Raw genomic sequence first — 18,331 nt, forward strand, 5'->3', positions numbered from 1 at the left:
GAGCAGAGCAGCACCATCCTGGGCAGCTGAACAAGAGACAGATGAGACAGCACAAACTAAAAAAGGTGATTTTTGTTCCACTTCCAGTCCTGGGACACCATTCTGCTCATTGCTGGAAACAATGGACACCAGTGGTGGAAAAAGACCAAGAAATCAAGCAGAATATTTAATAAAGGAACCATTTTCATGCAACAAATTTATACCAGCAATCAAGACTGCAGGATGGAAATAAGATAATGAAGGAAATACTTGAAGAGATGAAACAGCCAAAGTAGCCTGAGAAAAGGCTCCCAATGAGATGTGTTATTTTGTTAGTGCTTTTCATCATCGAAGAGGCAAAAAAAGTGGAATTAGGCTCATAATCATCATTGGCCTTTACACACAGTAAGATGTAGTGGGCATGTAAATGCATCGTTGATTACTTTTACTTTTTAATCTGCTGTTACTACTGTCAACATTTCAGCTCGTTTGTGCTCCTGTCAGACAGCAGTACCTAGAGCTGGTCAAATGCTGCCAAACTCTGTTTACAGAACGGGTTAATGAATTCTGAGCAGCTGTTTGGTTCAGCCGTGTTTGTGCCCCGTGTTGTTCATGAATATTCAAGAAAACATGTTTTGTTTGCACAAATGGTTGGGGAGTGGCTGTTCCTGTATGAATATATTCTCATGCAAACAAAGATATTCCTGGGGGAGCCAGAATGTTTGCTAGTTCACCGCTAACTCCTTGTTTAAAAAGTCCGGGGCATTTAGTCAGAAATCAGAAACACTGTGACCTGGCTCAATTAACCAGCTGGATGCCACCACACACAAACAGCAAACAGTAAAAAGGGGACAAAACTCAGGTATGGCAACTATAGAGTTGAGCAAAAAAATTCATGGGAAGAAAAAATCAAAGCCTTTTGTGACCAGAATAAGAGAGTTAAACAGTGACTGCTGGTCCGAATGGATGAACAGCCTGGTACTCATGATGCATCTCGATTTGAAATCAGGTAACCATTGTTGTTTGCATATTTAAGAAAGGAAAAAAAAAAACCAAGCTAGGCTAGCAGATGTTCTCCTTAAAACTCTTGTCTTAAACTAATCTATTTCTGGGTTACATATGGCACAGGAATCTCTTTTTTCTTTAATGTTTCTTCCAGCAGAAAAAGCAGATAAATGATGTATCAATGAATCTCACTTAAAGATGAATCAGCTGTAACAAATGTGGGCATGACTGCCAAGCACAGAGCAGACAGGGAGTGGTGTGGGATTGGGATGTGCTGCCTGGCCTGTGCTGTGTTTATCAAGTCACAGACACCTTCTGGCTGTTCTGAGAGTTAAAACACTCAGCCAGGATGAACATATTGGGAGTTCTGTTTGGGGAGGATCCCATGGAGCTTCAGACAAGAACCTCAGAAGTTCAAAACCAGAGGTTATGAAGTGCCTGCATTTGTATGATCCCTCCATGAAATTTTTCTATGCGGGAAGCTGGACTCGGAAAAGAGAGAGACAAAACACACACTGGGGCTATTAATTATGTAGATGCATTGCTCATTAGCAAATGATTAAGTTGTATATTTCTATAAATACAAAGGAAGTGGCACAGCAATATAAGTCAAATATCAGAGAGTGGCAACACACTGAACTGACTCTGGCTGGGGTGGCTCTTTCCTGTAGGTAAAGCCTGTAGGTTTTATTTCCTATGATTTCAGGAAACCCTCCCAAAACTGACTTTAGCATGTTAATCTGTTGCTAAGAAGCAAATGGGTGCACACAGTCATGTCCACTGTTCTCCTTGCTGTTCTCCACAGTGTACAAATTTTCTGGAGATTTTGGGTAATGACAGAAAGAAGCAAAATACACTTTACATCATTTTTAGAGCAGCACCCATTTATCATAACATAAACATTATTATCTCAGTGTTGGTCAACTTGTAATGATTTTGAAAATTACTGCTTTTAAGATACTAATCAGGTTGCTAGGGAAGTAGAATTAACTACACGGAACATATCTGGTACAGTAATTATAAAGCCTTTCTGGCCTCACAAAGCCCTTTTCTATTTCTCTTCCGTTATGCCAGCAGCTGTACATTGTGATATCCTCCTGGCCAGAGGGAAACTTCGAAGAGCATTACACAGCTCTGCAGAAAACCCTCCTGCTGGCACATATCTGACTCATAATACACCCAGTTAAAAATTATCTGACAGAATTTAATTAATATTATAGCTTCTGCAATTAGATAATGTTATTCACACCTCGGGATTCCAAAGCGCATACATATTGAGCAGAAATTAATATTTATACCTATAAGCATAATTATTCTGAAACATGAAAAACAGATATGAAGATATTATTTGATTATTGACCTAACAAGACCCAACTCAAAAGCTAACTACTTCACATATTTCAGGGCATGGACTTAATTTGTGAGGAGGATGGGATTTACCATCTCATATTATAAACCAGACAATTTAGCTTAAGTGTTGTTCAAAATGCCCCATCCTTTAAAGCATGAAAAGCACTTCAGCCTCAGAAGTTATAAGTATTCTTCTTCAGGGTAGACACTTTTATTAGTTTATTCCTTCCTGGGCACTCATCTTGGAGAATTTTACCCATTTACAACAGACTTATTTCCTTTTTAGCTTGGGGAATAACTGGACAAGGTTTTCCAGCTTTTTATCCATCTCTGGCTGGAGGGATTCAGCCGCTTCAGCTTCCATGCAGTGGAGAGCAGGGCAGTGAGTGGTATTAATTTCATGCTACTGCAGTGGGGAGCAAAGCTATTCTCGTTCCCCTTTCCCTACTGCCAGGACAGGAGAACAGAGCAATTCCTGCCAGGAAGTCGTGAACACTCCCAAATTCAACCCTGGCTGACCAAAAACCCTGCCTAATGAGGCTCTTGGTGCTCTTGGCAAATTTTCTGTTGTAGGAAACATTGTCAAAGGATCACGAGACTATTTTGAGGAGTTGAGGAGGCCACCTGTGAGCCAGGAAATCAATTGCTCAGACCCAATGGAGTTTCTCCTCTTTCGGCCAGCCTCCCTCTATTCCACTGCAACAATTGGATGCTTCCTCTCTTGTCAACATCCGCTTTTAAAATCCTGCTCTCTCTTAAAATCCTGCTTGGAATTTTTGTTAGCAACCTGCCCAAAACAAGGCTGACAGAAAGGGACAGCAAGAAGATTGAACAACTGTGAAAACACAAACTACCTGCACAGCCCTGGCTACAGAGCACAGGGTCTGCCCTCAAGCAGTGGGAGATGGCTGGAGAGCTCTGGCTCTGCACCTTGTGGGTGCCTGTCCTGAGGGCTGAGAAGAAGCCAGATCCAATTGCAGGCTCTCTCTGCAGCTGAATTCTTCCTAACACCTCTCTCTGTGCTGGTTATTTGACAGTAGAAAAGGGTCAGAGCTCTCCTAAAAGCCCCTTCCTCAAAAGAGTGCTCTCAGTGACTTCACCCAGCCACCTCCTCCTGTGACATCCCCAGCAGTTGATTGCCTCTGAGACCCTTCTGCCGGCTGGGCTGGACTCACTCAATGCACTCAAATCATGGAGGAGAGGAGTGGGGGAATGAAGGAAGAGACAAGTATTGGTCCTTTAGGAAAAAAGGCTAAAAATGGAACTCTTGCCATTATAGGAAGAAATAGATTTTCTACTCTTGTAGTAAATAAAGTCTCACAGGATGAAAAATAGCACTATCAATTTCTATTTTAACAAATTCCGTTCCAGGAAATTTATTTTTTTATCCAAAGACACATCAGAGAAAATTAAAAGTCATTGATCTTGTTCACCTATCTCCCTTTCTTTTCCATCCCAGTTTCACATTTCAAGCGCTTACCAGGAGAATTAAACAGAGTCATTAAGGCAGCACAAGAAACCAGTGGTCTGGCAGCATCTTTTTTCCTAAAAGGAAGCCCATCAAAGAAACCTTTGATAGGCAACAGAGCAGCCACCTCCCAGCCCCCAAAGCTTTCATTTTTTTGGGAAAGCTGTGGCCCTGCATCCTTCTCAGCCCTCTTTATCTCCAGGAGTCATACATGTGCTGACCTGAATTAATTCCCCAGGGCCTCCTGTGTCATGTTGTTAATTTGACCTTGTTACCCCCTTATGGCAGATAAGAGGGTTGAGGATTTCTTTTTAGTCCTTCTCTCTCAACTGACTCATTCCGAAGAAAAACAATGATTTGTTTCTGTCACCTTTTTAATGAGTTGCTCGAAAGAAGGATGGTTTTCAGCTTTTTAAAGTTAAAAAACCACAAAACAGGAAGAATGTCCCACTTTTCCAACCAAAAATCAGACCAATTTAAGCACTAATACAAATTTAGAGAAGCCGACCCTATAAGAGAACTACTTTCAGTTCCATCTCTTGAATTGCACAAGAATGCAGTTTTAATAGTTTCTTTCTAAAATTACTTTATCACAAAGAAGTGGTGTTGTCACAGAATATCTGCTCATTTAGGTAACTGCTTTGCATACATTTCTTTTTGTTTGTTTGTTTTTCCCCTGTCCCTAACAGAAACCTCGATTACAGCACTGAACATTTGGGCAAGATCTCAGATTAACTGGAATACATATCCTTAGAGAAATCAGCTGTGAATAAAGAAGTTCATGACAATACTGGAAAAACCTCATCCAGCTGAGTAAGTTTTTGCATTTTGTGGTATTTTTAATCTCCCCCTACTTGTTCTTGAGAACATGTCAAGATGTTCCTTTATCAGGTAAGGGGAAAAATGGGCCAGGTTGCTGAAAAATGCCTTATACAGCAAGCTGGTGATAAAAATGGAACAAGAAAAGTCTGAAGATCAGATTTTTTTCTTGGAAATTGAGCTGGATCATATTAGACCCAGATGATTCCATATGAACCTGAGAAACTCCTGTGATGCCATCAAATCAAATTATTCCAGCTTCTGGCAATAACAACCAAAAAAAGAAGCCTTACAGTTAAAGTGAAGAAGAGGATAATGAGCAGTGTCTGTTCTGCCTTTTGCAGCTGGATTTTTGTTGAGGGCAGTTCACTGGGAGATCCTGTGATACAAACAACAGAGAGTTTTTAAACTCTCAGCTAAAAGAGGAAAATTCCAGTTGCACATTTGCCCCAGAAAGCTTTAGGGATTCTTGTAACCAGCCTAAAATTATTTTATTTTCCATTACTCTGAATTATTATTTTGAATATTTTCTACCGCAAAGGTGAAATGTTTCATTTTGCAGCTAGATAGTAGGAAAAGTATCATGTTAATTCATTGCTAAAAGTGAATATAAAATTCTAGTTGAGATTAAAAAATACTTTTTTTTTCTACTAAATTATATTGCCAGAATATGGCTGGAAAGTATTTGCATATTTAGTACAAGGCTATGTAAGGCCACAGCTACTCACTGAAATAAATATGTCAGATGAAAATCCAAGGAATATGTTATAAACCTAAAAAGTGGTACCAGGAGCATGGAAATCACTGGTTTGTAACCAAATAGATGATTGAGGAAACCCAAAACTTAATTCTTTTGTCTGAGAAGCAATGCTGAGAAGTGGTTTAAAGTTGTGGAAAGTATTAGGTAGAAATCCACAAGGCTGAACAAATATCCAGGGCTGTTCCAATAAACAAAATGAGTAAAATATTAGCAAGTGTTTTTTCCACCTACAGCTTATCTGCGAAGGGAAGTTAAGGCTCAACATTTATTACAGCCAAAAATATAAAAGTTGCAAATAGCATAGCACCACGTAAATCCAGGAAGAATGGTCAGCTGCCACTAAAGGTTAAAACATCCAGTCTGCCCTCATGGAGACTCTGTGAGAAGGAGGGATATTAAGCAGGAAAATTCTCTGTGTGATTATGGAGTCACATAATCTGGAATTAATTATTTACGATATTAAAAAAAATAATTTTGCCTCTTATTTCAGCATGTTATGAGGCAGCAGCTTCTGTCTTTTGTCTCAGCAGTGTGCTGCAGATGCAGCCTCCCAAAAATCTTTTTGATACAGAGGTTACATTGACTTCATTGGGAATTGGGTTCTTAAATTCAGCTAATCCAGGCCTGAGCCAGGAAGGACTTCCTACCCTTTGGGCAGAGGCATGTGCTGGCTCATTGGACAGAGCAGGACAGAGCACACCATCCAGTGAAGCTCGAAATGCTGCTTTGCATGCAGGAGTCGTGTGGAAGAACTGGGAGAGAAATTCTGTAAAAAATTTATCAAAAGTGTTGAAAAATCCCTCTCTCGAGTGAGGCTGGGCTGCTCGCCTCTGTCCTTACTGAGGGTGAGTTCATAGAAATGAACAAACATCATCTGTTTTATCTCTGGGTTGTGTTTTATCTCAGTGCAGTGTTTTACTGACAAAATAAAAACCAAATCAAAGAGAAATGAGTTATCCACGTAGCCCTAGCTTGAAGCCAGGTTTGATGGCCCTCAGAGGCGTAATAGCCCATTTTTTTCTCCACCAAAAAATAAGTATTCTGATATTTTTGTGACAGTGTCTCTGTGGCACATCCCCCACTGCTCATCCACAGCCGAGCAGGGGATGACCATGGGGCACTGGTAGGACCCTGAGCATGAAGGAGAATCTTCCTTGGAGAAACCTCCTACGGGCTGATAGTTCTGCTGGCCCCACTGCTGCCCCAATCCAGGCCCTTGGCAGGCTTGGGATGTTGTTGCATGGCTCAAGCATTTCAGGGGACTTTTCAGGTCCTCTCAGTTCTTTCAGGGTTGCCTGACTGAGGCACCAGTGGGAGGAAGCACCTCACATACAAGTGAGGCCTTGGCCATGGAGAAGGCTGCATGAGCCTCCCCAGCCCTTTGGCTGATTCTTTTTGACAGTGGAAGGAAATGAGAACAGCCTGTGTGATGTGCAACCCTTTGCCATGTGGTTTAGTGGGTGCTGGTTGGATTGGGTCAAAGGTTGGGCTTGATGATCTTGAAGGTCTTTTCCAACTGTAATGATTCCATGATTCTATTCTTTTCCAGCCTTAAAGATTCCATGATTCTATTCTTTCCCAGCCTTAATGATTCTGCAATTCTATTATTTTCTGGCCACAATGATTCTATGAGTCTGTTCAATGTCTGGTGAGACCTCCTGTGTGAGCCTCATGCCAGCTTCTCCTGTTTGGGTCCACAGTGCCCTCAGCCATGGCATTGAATATGGGCAGGTCAGGGCACCTGTGGCACTGAAAATTACTTTCCACACCATTTTTGGATGTGCTGCTCAGCACAGTTCTCACTGCAAAACCTGCTCAAGAAACAGCAAACTAGAGCAGGACCAAACCCATGTCCCACACAACTCTGCACATGTGAGTCAGTGCAGGAATCAACCAGCAAAGCAAAAAGCCCTGGAACATCACTGGGAAACTGCACTGCTGTTAAACAGGGATTTGCACTGACTTCAAAATTAGCCCCAGTTCCCCCACTGAATAACAGAGAATGAATGGGGGACAGTACAGTTTTGTTGTAATACCTGGCTTTTGCTGGTACCTGTATTCAGAATTATTCCTTTGGAGTAAAAAGGCCTCTAAACAGGTAACTGTTCAGGTTTATTAACTAACAGATAATTATGTATTAAAATGCACTGAAAATGCATTGTAATTTTTACCTGAACTGCAACATAATTGCAGCCTTTGTAGTATAGAGTATGACTGTAACACAATAATGAATTAAAGATGAGAAGCAACCCTATAGACCAGTTTTTGGTTTGAGTAGACCTCTCCGCACTATTCCCCTTGTGAATCCACTTTCAGGAATATGGTCTAACTTTCCTTTACACCTGCTGGGCCCAGAGTGGCAGATTTGGGAACCATCAATCTGCAAATGAGGAGCAGAGTGAGCCTGTTCTGTGCAGCCAAATACAATGTGCCTGTATTATTACCGATTTCCTGAATAGCCCTAAGAGGGGTAATTTCTCCCTGCTCTGCATTTCCCCTTTCAAAACAGCTTCCTGGATAATTTGAGGCTGGCAGTTTTCTCCACCACAGTGCAAACATGAATGGGACCTGCTGGTGTAACAGCGCTGCTTGTTAGGCAAATGTGTAAAATTATATTTTTTTAAGTGGAAGAGAGACTATAAAAAAAGTTAGGCTTTTTTCCCCCCCATTTGGTACAAATATTCCAGTGTATCCCAAACAACTCTTCAGCTACAAATTTAAAAAATGTGCTTTGCCAAGAATTTTAACTGGTTGTACAAATCTTTGCCATCTGTTGCACTAACTGCAGAGACAAACCCAGCATAATTTGCCACTGTGGCATAATAACATAAGATGGATGATTTATGTGGCCCTGAATGTTCTTTACTCAGAGCTGTGAGCTTTTGTTGGCCTTTGCACAAATTTCAAATACAAACTCAAACATGGGGCTTCTCCCTCCCTCCACTGCAATCTCCTCATGTCAAACACAAATCCTCTAATATCAGATACCGTATCACCATGCATGCAATCCCCAGCTTACAGGGTAACAAATCCAGGGGAAGGCTGCTATTATACTCTGCTGTCTTGGAACACATATAAATAATTCACACCTTTCCTATAAATATTTATCCCTGTAACCACAATACTCATTCAAATAAAGGCTTTGTCTTTATCCATGTCTGTTTTCCATATACAAGCCTAATAATCAGAATTTTCCACCTGTTTCCTCCACTTAATTTATATTTTCTTAAAATTCAGATGTAAAACTTTTCTCACCAAAAACTCTCTTAATTTTCCTTTGTCTTTTTCCTTTCAACTAATTCTTTGGCTTCAATGGAACTGCTGTGGGTCTACATGAAAATGAGAGAGAAGTCTGGGATTGGATCCCTCTATTAGCGTCCCACTGCCTTGGGGTGATTTTATGACAGTACTTAATTCCCTGTCTGCTTTGTGCCCAGAAGCGGCTGCTGGAGCTTTAGGATGGCTCCTGCGCGGTTCGGTTCCATCCACGGCTACACGGATTGTTACTTCGTTGCCTTTGCTCGGTTAATTTTCACCAATTTAGGCAAGAAGCTTCTGGGGTTGGTTTTTCTTTTGGTGTTTTTTTTCCCTTCCGCTGGCCTGGAGGCTTTTCACCGGCAAATCATCTCGGCAGTGTTTTGTTGTTTTTTCCTTCTCTCTGGCCCGGGGAGCCTGCCAGAGAACCGGGGAGCCTCCAAACCCCCGGGAAAGACTGAGCCAGCGAAATCCATCAAAATCCACCAGTTTCGCCTGCTGTGAGGAGGAAAACCAACGCCAGAGGTTTCCCACATGCTCTGCTCCATGCTGCTCTGTGAACTCCTTGAGATAAACGAGATAGCCCAATCAGAATTAATAAAGAAATAAAATTTATTATGCGGCCGAAATATCGGTCTCAAAAGAGAAAAGCACGATTGAGAAAAGCAGCTCCGAGCCCGGGGTCGGAGCTGGGTGAACACGCATAGATCTGATCTCTATCGCATCAGACCTCCCAAGTTCACAAATGCTGCTTCGGCTGGTTTCTTCTTATACAGTTCTTGGGCAGAGTCCGAATTAATTCTATTCTTCTTGCAATTTAGCATATTCATGATGTTTTCTTGTCCCGAAGTTGGACTGCACAAAGCATTTCCTGGGTCTGATGAATCGTCCAGCTTCGGTGATGAATTTGTCTGTCTTCGATTCCTGGAACCCTCAATGGAGTTCCCGGAATGTCCAATTCCTTATCGGCTGAGATGTAGATATCAGAAGATAGTGATCAAGTCATCATAGTGTTAATGTCCCGGTGATAAAATCCAACCCCACCTGGGGTGGAATACTCACCTATTGATTACTTCTGTGCTGAAAGAACTTCCTTTTCAACTGCTCCAGTGTTGTAAAATTTTCCTCTCAGCCAGGCTGGTGGGGTGGGGGGGGGGGGAGTTGAAACTCTGGCTCTGTATAGTTTCATTACAGTTCATTTTCTCATACATAACAGCATGAATTACAGACTTCATTTATAACATCCTCTTCCCCTTGCCGGAGACAAAAGGAACCAGTGACCATTCTGTTTTCTGGGCCAGGAGGTCAGCCCGTGTATTTTTCTTCTGCAGGCGTTTTTGAGATTTTTTTGTTGTGCTGTGGGTGGTTGTGTGTGTGTGTGTAGGTTAAGTTTCTAGGAATTCATATCTAGCATTCATTCAATCCTTTTCTGTGCCTTGTAGGCACCCTCCCACTTTATTTTTTTGTTAATAAACAGTTCTCTTTTTTTTTTCACTTTCACCTGCTGGTATCAATTTTTCTCATTGGCAGAAGAAAAGGGAGTTATTGAAGCCCCTTCTCTTTAGAGGAAATGCTCATTCCAGGGTGTTTACTCCTGAAAGTTGTCTCCAAACTGAGACATCCATGGTTTTTAAACAAAATCATCATGATATTGTAAGCACAGCTGTATGGTGGAAACATATCTGAATGGTAACCCAGGAAATAGAAAATTTCCATGAACTTTCCACACCTCTGAATGCTAAATTCTCACAAAATTCTTTTCTTTTCTTTTTTCACTTGTAGTCTCTTCAATTATCTCTTGAAAAGGAGAACGCCCATGAAGAAAAAACCAACCAAACCAACCAACCAAACCATCCTGAAATATGGCAGCTTTAAACGCCAAAATTAGACATTTATCTCTTATTTACCTCAGGAAGAAGAAAGGGGAAACAGAAGAGAGAAGCAATGGAAGCTATGCATGCTCCTAAGCAAAAACAGAATAGTCAATCAGTTACAAAATGACTCCCGCCAGACTGCAGCAGTTTGGTTTTGCCAAAAAGTCATCACCAAAAAAGCATCCTGGGAGAAGAAAATTCCTCTAAGTGTCCAGCTTTTTCCAGAGGAGAGATATTATGAAGCATAAAAATTATGTGCTGCTTCTGTTTCATGAGCATTACATAATTGCTAGGCTAAATAGCCAGAATAAACAGAACAGGCATTTTTACTGGGCTTTGGAAGAATAAAGCCATAAAGAAAATAACTCCATGAAATTTACAGGAGAGACCCATTTCAGACCATATGCTGGGAAGGACCTGCATCCAAGTGTATGAGTCAATGTGTTAGCAAAGTGTTGCATGTGGAGTTCGTGAGCTTGGGACTGTTGGGGGCTTGGGTTTCTCAGCACTTTCATGCTGGTCTGCTTTTATCTTCCAAAACCTGACACATCTACTTGACTTTCTGCAGCAGGAATTTTTCCCCCACTCTTCACTGTGAATCTGAGCAGAGAAATTAAAAATACTTCATTTGCCCATGGTGTGGACACTTCAGCATCTGTGGAATTCTTTTTTAAGCTCCAGAGCCTTAATTGATTGGTTTAGACTTGACAAGTTGAGAAAGTTGAGGCTGTTCAGCTTGGAAAAGAGGAGGTTGTGTGGAGACCTCAGAGCACCTTCCAGTACCTGAAGGGGCTGCAGGGAACTGGAGTGGGACTCTTCATCAGGAGCTGTAATGACAGAACAAGAGGGAATGCTTTCAAATTGAAAGGGGGGAAATTCAGATTAGATTTACAGAAGAAAATCTCCATTGTGAGGGTGGGGAGGCCCTGGCACATGTTGGCCAGAGAAGCTGTGGCTGCCCCATCCCTGGGAGTGTCCAAGGCCAGGCTGGACAGGGCTTGGAGCAATGTGGGATAGTGGAGGGTGCCCCTGCCTATGGCAGGGGGGTGGAACCAGATGAAGTTTAAGGTCCCTTCCAACCCAAACCATTCTATGATTCTATTTTGGAATCATGTGACTACATAGCCCAGTTATAGTCAGCACTGACTGTATTCTCTCCAGGTATTCCATAATCCATATCCCCAGCTTTTTTTTCTCTGTTGTCTTCAGACTAGGCTCTTGTCTCTTAATTTATTTTTATGGTGTGATTTATACAACTTATAAAAATATTATTTCAAACCTGCCTGCAAGCAACAGCTGTATGACTGCATAATTACCACTAAAAGATGGCAGTGCTAGGAGAAGATATTCTCACACAAAAAAACTCATCTGGCATAATCACTCATTTATTTAATAGCTGAAATTAGTGAGAGAACAGAACAGGGACAATAATGAGGGTGTTACAAACGAGTTTGCTGCCTCACTCTGCCAAGCTCTACCCACAAGCTCAGCATCCCCCAACTTGAACAGACTACCAAGTACAGCTGGCCCAAAAATGACTGCTCTGTTTTACAAGCTACAGTTTTTCTTCCATACTGAACAGTGGAACTTTTCAAATATATCTTCTTTTTTTGTGAAGCAAACTGCGCAGGAATGTTCACTAGATATGGAAAAAGGAATAACCGTGAGGGGGGATGATTTGAGAAATGTTTCTTTTAGCAGTCAAAATTCCAGGATGAACTTCAAAAGCTCGTCATTAGATTGGGAGCTGGAGAGTAAAGGGTGAGCTCCCTTGGGCTATGTAGGGGCCACATGTAGCAGTCACGTAAGTCACATAACTGGGTGCTCATGCCCTGCCACCAAAGCATTGGTGTCCCTGTGTCAGCTGTGAGCCCAAATGCTGGTGGCTCAGAGCCAGAGAAGGCTGAGGACCAGAGGGACCAACTGGCTGAAGCTGACTGAGAGGCAGCAAGGTCTGTCCCTCCTCTAAAGGCACCAAACATTGTTAAAGGCAGGACAAGACACTGAGAAACTTCCCACCACCCCAACCAGGAATTTAGATTTATTTCCATTTTTCTACCTTTCTGGCTTGACATGACACTGAGAACATTCCCACAACCCCAGTAAGCAATATGGGTTTATTTCCCCTTTTCTACCTTTCCCAGCATCCTACAGGGTATTTCAATGTCATTTCCAGCTGCCCTCCACTCCTTAAGGTTGGCTGATTCTGTTGCTGGGAGAGTGGGCTCTAGCTTTTCTCTTGCCAAAAAAAAGGAAAAAAAAAAAAAGTTTTCAATAAATTGTAATGCAAAAATATGTGTGCTCATGTTCTACAGCTTCTGTGAGTCAATGCTGAGGATGACAAACAAACAGAATACTTGACTTGTCTAATTTGGGCATTAAGCCTTTTATCTCAACACTGAGTATCAGAAGAAAGAGAAAACATTCAGTCTTGTTTTCTAACATGAAGCCATTTCACTGACAAGCAACTCCAGCTTTGTCTGTACCTCTGTTACAACTCCTTGAAATCCTAACATTTGGTCTGGATTAAGGGAATTTTATTTGCAAAACTATAAATACTGCTTGAAACCGCATTACATGTTTTCCATCCATATTTACCAGCAGAAGGCACAGTAAAACCTTCCTTACACCTGGCCAAAGGCTTCCCAAAGCCACTGCCTATTAGGTGACCATGGTAACTAACCAGTACAGGCTTATCCAAATTATTTTGGCTGTTGCAAATATTCACAGCATCAATGACAAAAATACCCTGAAGTGTTACTTAGAAGCCAGGCTTTTACTGACAAGGCAGAGCCCAGGATCTGGCACATATGCTGAGGAGGAAAACATGCCAGAATCATGGTCCCCTCCCTCCTGTGTGGTTCCAAGCCTTGGCACAGGGCTCACTCCATTAGCATCACACTCCATCCTGTTAATTACTTCTCGGATTAACACTCCAGGTACTGAACTGGGAGAGACAGTGACAGTTTCCAGCCCCTGAATTAGAAACACAAGTGTTTACCCACCTCAAACTTGCTCAGATGGACAGGAAAAAATTATTCAGAGCTGACATTGCATGGAGGGGGAAAGGCTGTGGGATACCAAGTGCAGAGGAAATGATGGGAGGGGATGAACAGAGCCCTTCTCAGCAAAGAGCTCCTGCAGTGTCCTGTGGCTTAACTGATAAGTGACCCAGGGTCTGGTTACATGGGGATTTTTTAATTCTAACACAAAAATAAAGGAGAGATTCACTTGCTAAAAAGAATAGTGAAACTCAACATTTTCTGCCACGAGGCAGCACAGAAGAGAAGGATGGGCACAGGCCAGCCATTTAGGCTTCAAACCAGCTTTTGAAACTCTGCTCAGAATTAATGAGTTAGCAACCAATACACACCACATGGCCACGTGGCCCACACCAAAATGCTGCCACCCTCTCCAAGTGGGACATTGCTTATTGTGGTTTCCAATGTAGGTGCCCTGATTCTACTCCCTTCAAAAAACAAAACAAAGAAAACAAAACCAACCCCACCCAGACCCCAAACGCAGCTTTTTCATCCTTTCAGACGCTTGTGTTACTGCTCACAAGGATTAGTTCTTGCAATCACAACTTCCACAGTGCCAGGTGGGGTTGTACCTGTGGGACAGGTGCTCTCTTATTTCCTCCTAAAAAAAAGTGCTTGGTGGCAATTCATCCCAATCAAGATAAAGTCTTATGCCTGGAGGGTGCTGTTGGATCAGTCATTACTGAAGGACATCTAGGAATGACAATAAGTCATGTCAGAGGTAGTGCCCTTTTCCAAATGGGTGGGAAGGTTTCTGTTCAGAACTAAGAAGAATATTTGCTCTTTAACTCACATTTCAAAAGTTGCCAGAATTCACGGATATTTTTTGTTAGAGAGGGTATTGCTTATCTTGTCTTCCTTGTTTTTAAGATTTTTCTTCAGCAGGCTTCATGGCAAAAACAGGGAGAAAAAAGGTAATGGAAACAGTACTGCAGGAAAACAATAAACATGAATAAAGAATTACACCTTCAAAGAAGAACATGTGAGGTTTGTCTAACCTGAATACTGGGTCAATCTCAAACCTAGCAGCTGAAAGAAAATATAGGAAGCAGAAGGGAAAATCCAGCAGGAGAAAATAAATATATTTTGGACACTTAGTCCCTGATGTCAGATGTGTGACATGGTTGTGTTTTATTCCAGGCAAAATTTCGTATCTATGACGTTTTAGAGTGACAGAAAGTGCTGTGGAAAGCAGAGTAAACTCATTTCCTTCCTGCCCTTGCCTCCTCTTGGCTGCAGAGCTGGGTGGGATCAATGCTCTGCTCTCCACTGAGGCAGAAAACAAAGGAAAATTTCCTGGATCCCCAGCAGAGCCAGGAGCCAGTGAAGCTGCAGGAGACAGCCAAGTTTGCATCTGCCTATAGAACCTCTTTATTCTGCCAGGTAGTAAAGGGACCCTCTGGCTTCCAACAGAAACACCTGAACTCAGGGTCTGTCCTTGGATGTGTGAGCATGAAACACTGCAGGTGTTTTCTGGGATAGCATCCATGGAAGTGAAGGCACACTTTGTCTACCAAAGGAAGTTCCTGAACTACAAATCAGGGGCTGGGGCAGTTGTCTGGTGTGCTGTGATCCCACTGATGCCTCCTCTCACAAGGACCCTGGATCCACTCTCCTGCCTTGGAGGGACCCAATCTTTGCAAAGGTTCCGGCCTGAGGCTGGTCTCACATGCTCTGATTGACTTGAACAGGGTGCTCTTTGTATACAGCATGCATAATGCCACGCTTGTGCTGTATTTTGCTACTTTTGCCCATTTTCAGATACTTTTTAACCTTTAACTGAAAAAAAAAAAAAATCACACAGTGATACAGTGTGTGCAGAGTAATTTACCACACTTTGCAGGTGGCACAGTGGGAAATAAACGGATTGCTTGTTTCTAGCTTGCCTTAATCCTATTTATGGACAAAAACCAGCAGATAAATATTCTGCTAAATACATCTTCATCTAAGCAAGCACTAAACTTATGAATGTGACAAAACAAAAGCAATTCCTAAATTCGCACATTTAATACATTGTGGGAATTTTTTTTTTCTTAGCAATTTAACACAATCATTATCACATTTGATACATGGCTACAGCTTGTGGGATTTCTCTTTCATTTTCAGCGCTGAGGGAAGCTCAGGAAGACCCTGGGTTATGTTCCTGATTGGCTTAAAATGTCTCAGTGTTTTCAGAATCTTGACTGTCCAGGAAAAAAAATAAAATCTTCAGTATTTTTGTGCTATTTTCTTTTGGTAGAGCAGAATGCTGAGGGCAGAAAGATGGGGAGTGCACTCAGTTACCTCCATGCATGATTGAGAGAGGAGCACAAACTTGGACAACAGTGACCAAAGAAAACAAATTAAGCAGCAGCAACGTACATGGCAAATGATTGGAGAGACAGAAAACCTTTCCTTCCTCCCCCAGGTAACTGTAAATTAAGACTGGGTGGAAAACATGGCAAGGAGACAAATTGCCCATTTCCAAGGCACTCACCAGGCTGGGTCCACAGTCCAGAGCAACAAACCCTGAAGTCAGCAGGCAGCCCTCAATTCTGATGCACAATCTATCCATCCTCCTTGTTTTCCAGGGAAAGCTACTGGTGAAGAAACCTACCTTTAAGTTAGGAGAAAGGGCAGAATTAATTGCTGCTGCTGTAAAACCTTTTTTTTTTTTCAGTGTTTGTTCTGCAGGATTTGGGTCACAGGACAGGACCTTGGATCACAGGACACCTCAGCTCCATGAATTCTGATTTTCAACGTACAATTTCTATACTAGTCTCACCAGTCAGCTACTATTCCACATCGGATTTTGGTCATGATTTCTCTGGGGAAAACAGCAAGACTCTCATGGTATCAGAAACCCCGAAATCTTGACAAAAATTGTGAGAAAAATCAGTCAGAAAAATGCTGTTTGCAATCTGTCACCAAATAACTATTCCAGTAGATGGAGTATTTGCTGTATGGAAATGGGTATGAGTTTTTTTCCTTTGAGTCAATAATTAAGGCCTTTTGCAGGTGTTTTTTCTTACCTTCTTCCCTCCTCTCCCCTCTGATCAACTGTCCTCTGAATCTAATGGATATTTTCAAGAGAAAAGAGTGGATTTTGGATCTGATACCTCATGGCAGATGGTGTAAAGGACTACCAGCAAGGAGCACTCCTTACTTAGAGGTGTCCTTACAGAGGACACCTTCCCATCCCTTTAAATGGCTTAACAGCTCTGCAAGAATAACAAATCCATTGAAAATAGGAAATCGGAAAGAAATAAAGCTGTGTCAGGCAACATTAACACTCCCATGTGCAATTTGACCTTGGACAGCTCGTCAGATCTCTTGTTCAGCTCATTCATCATTATTCTGAGCTGTCACCATGAACATCCTTTCTCATTAATTATACATTAACCTCATTCATGACTTTTAATCTATAATGGGTCAGGATGTTTAAAAATAATTAAACAAGAATGTGCTATGGTAATAAGGATAATACACGTACTGGAGCTTAGGACATCTGCCTGCAAATCAAAAATAGGTGATGCTGAACAATTAAGTGGGAAACAAAAACAAGAAAGGAGAGGTCTCCAAATCTCCAACCTTGCATTTATAACAGCATTAGCTTTAAAAGGTTCCCAAAATATTCAGCTTGTAGACTTCTGACAATTTCTTTTAAACTTAACTTTCAAAGTAAGGAAAATATGATCTGCTGTAAGCAGATTAGGGGATCCAACTGTTAGGAGCCAGCTCAGATAAAATAAGGATGGGTTCTTGACAATATCCAGGCTCTCTCCTGCTGTTGAACTGCCCACATTCCTGGATGGGAGGGTCTCCACTGGGTGGGACAGTGTTTGACAGTGTTTTCCAAGCACACTGTGTCCCTGCAGCTTGATGCATCCATCTCCTGGGGGTCACACCAGTTCTCAGTGGGTCCTCTAACCTATGCAGTGGCCTGATTTCCCAGCAACCTGGGATTAGAGCAATCCTCTGAATCTGTCGGTCACTCCTCTGCTCTGCATACTGGATTCAGCAGAGGATTTACCTCTGTGCTTCCAGCACTGATAATATTTTAATTCTGAAATTATCATATATTGCTCCTTCCTGTAATTAATTGAGTTTTCACATCACACAGCACTGGGGCACCTTGCTTTTTCAGTATCACAAAGGACTTTTCATACTGTGGCAGTTGACTGCAGTAAGCTGAAAGTGCCAAGGTTTCCAAAACAGGCTTGAAGCAGAAATAAAATTTTATACCCCAGGAAGAATTACTACATGCCACACAACACAACATTTCAAGCTAAAATAATGTCTCATCAAAGATTTAGGGAACAAGGATTAGTTTTTTAAACCCAGCTAAGTCAATGAATCTTGTATCCCATATACTGCTATACATTATGTCCTGGACGGATTTCACAATGCAGCTCGAGGCTGTTCTAGAGAGGTTGATTCAAAGGAAAAAAAACTCAGCAGAGAGGACATTTCACTGACCTACTTTAAGAGAACTTGTGAAACCCACCAGCAAAAGGATACACAGCAAGGTGGTCAAAGAATATTGCACTGCCTGGGAAGCACTCAGTGAATTTTAGAATGGTAATTTATGGAGTTCACAAATGATAAATTATGGAGCCTGAGATATATACAGAAGGATTTACCTGAAAGAGAAAAAACAGAAGAATCTGTCCCAGCTGTAAGTGGATCCCATTTGAAGTATCCAGACTATGATTTATTATTTCCTAAGACTCTAAAAACCCTTTGTAAATCAGTTTTTACCAGATCCAGGATTTTTAAAGGACTCCAAGGAAGATAGGGC

The 18,331-nt window shown here is 41.8% G+C and overlaps 1 long non-coding RNA gene across 1 annotated transcript; it reads left to right on the plus strand.

The window, feature by feature from the left end:
• Window positions 1–681: 681 nt before the first annotated feature.
• LOC121666620 lies at window positions 682–11,156 on the plus strand. Its single transcript, XR_006016719.1, has 3 exons — window positions 682–988; window positions 4,492–4,615; window positions 10,419–11,156. It is a non-coding gene; the product is annotated as an uncharacterized LOC121666620 (long non-coding RNA).
• Window positions 11,157–18,331: the final 7,175 nt, after the last annotated feature.

The sequence above is a fragment of the Corvus kubaryi genome, unplaced genomic scaffold (assembly GCF_017639235.1).
Source record: "Corvus kubaryi isolate FWS band 111438036 unplaced genomic scaffold, C.kubaryi_AGA036_p1.0 37353, whole genome shotgun sequence".
Taxonomy (NCBI): domain Eukaryota; kingdom Metazoa; phylum Chordata; class Aves; order Passeriformes; family Corvidae; genus Corvus; species Corvus kubaryi.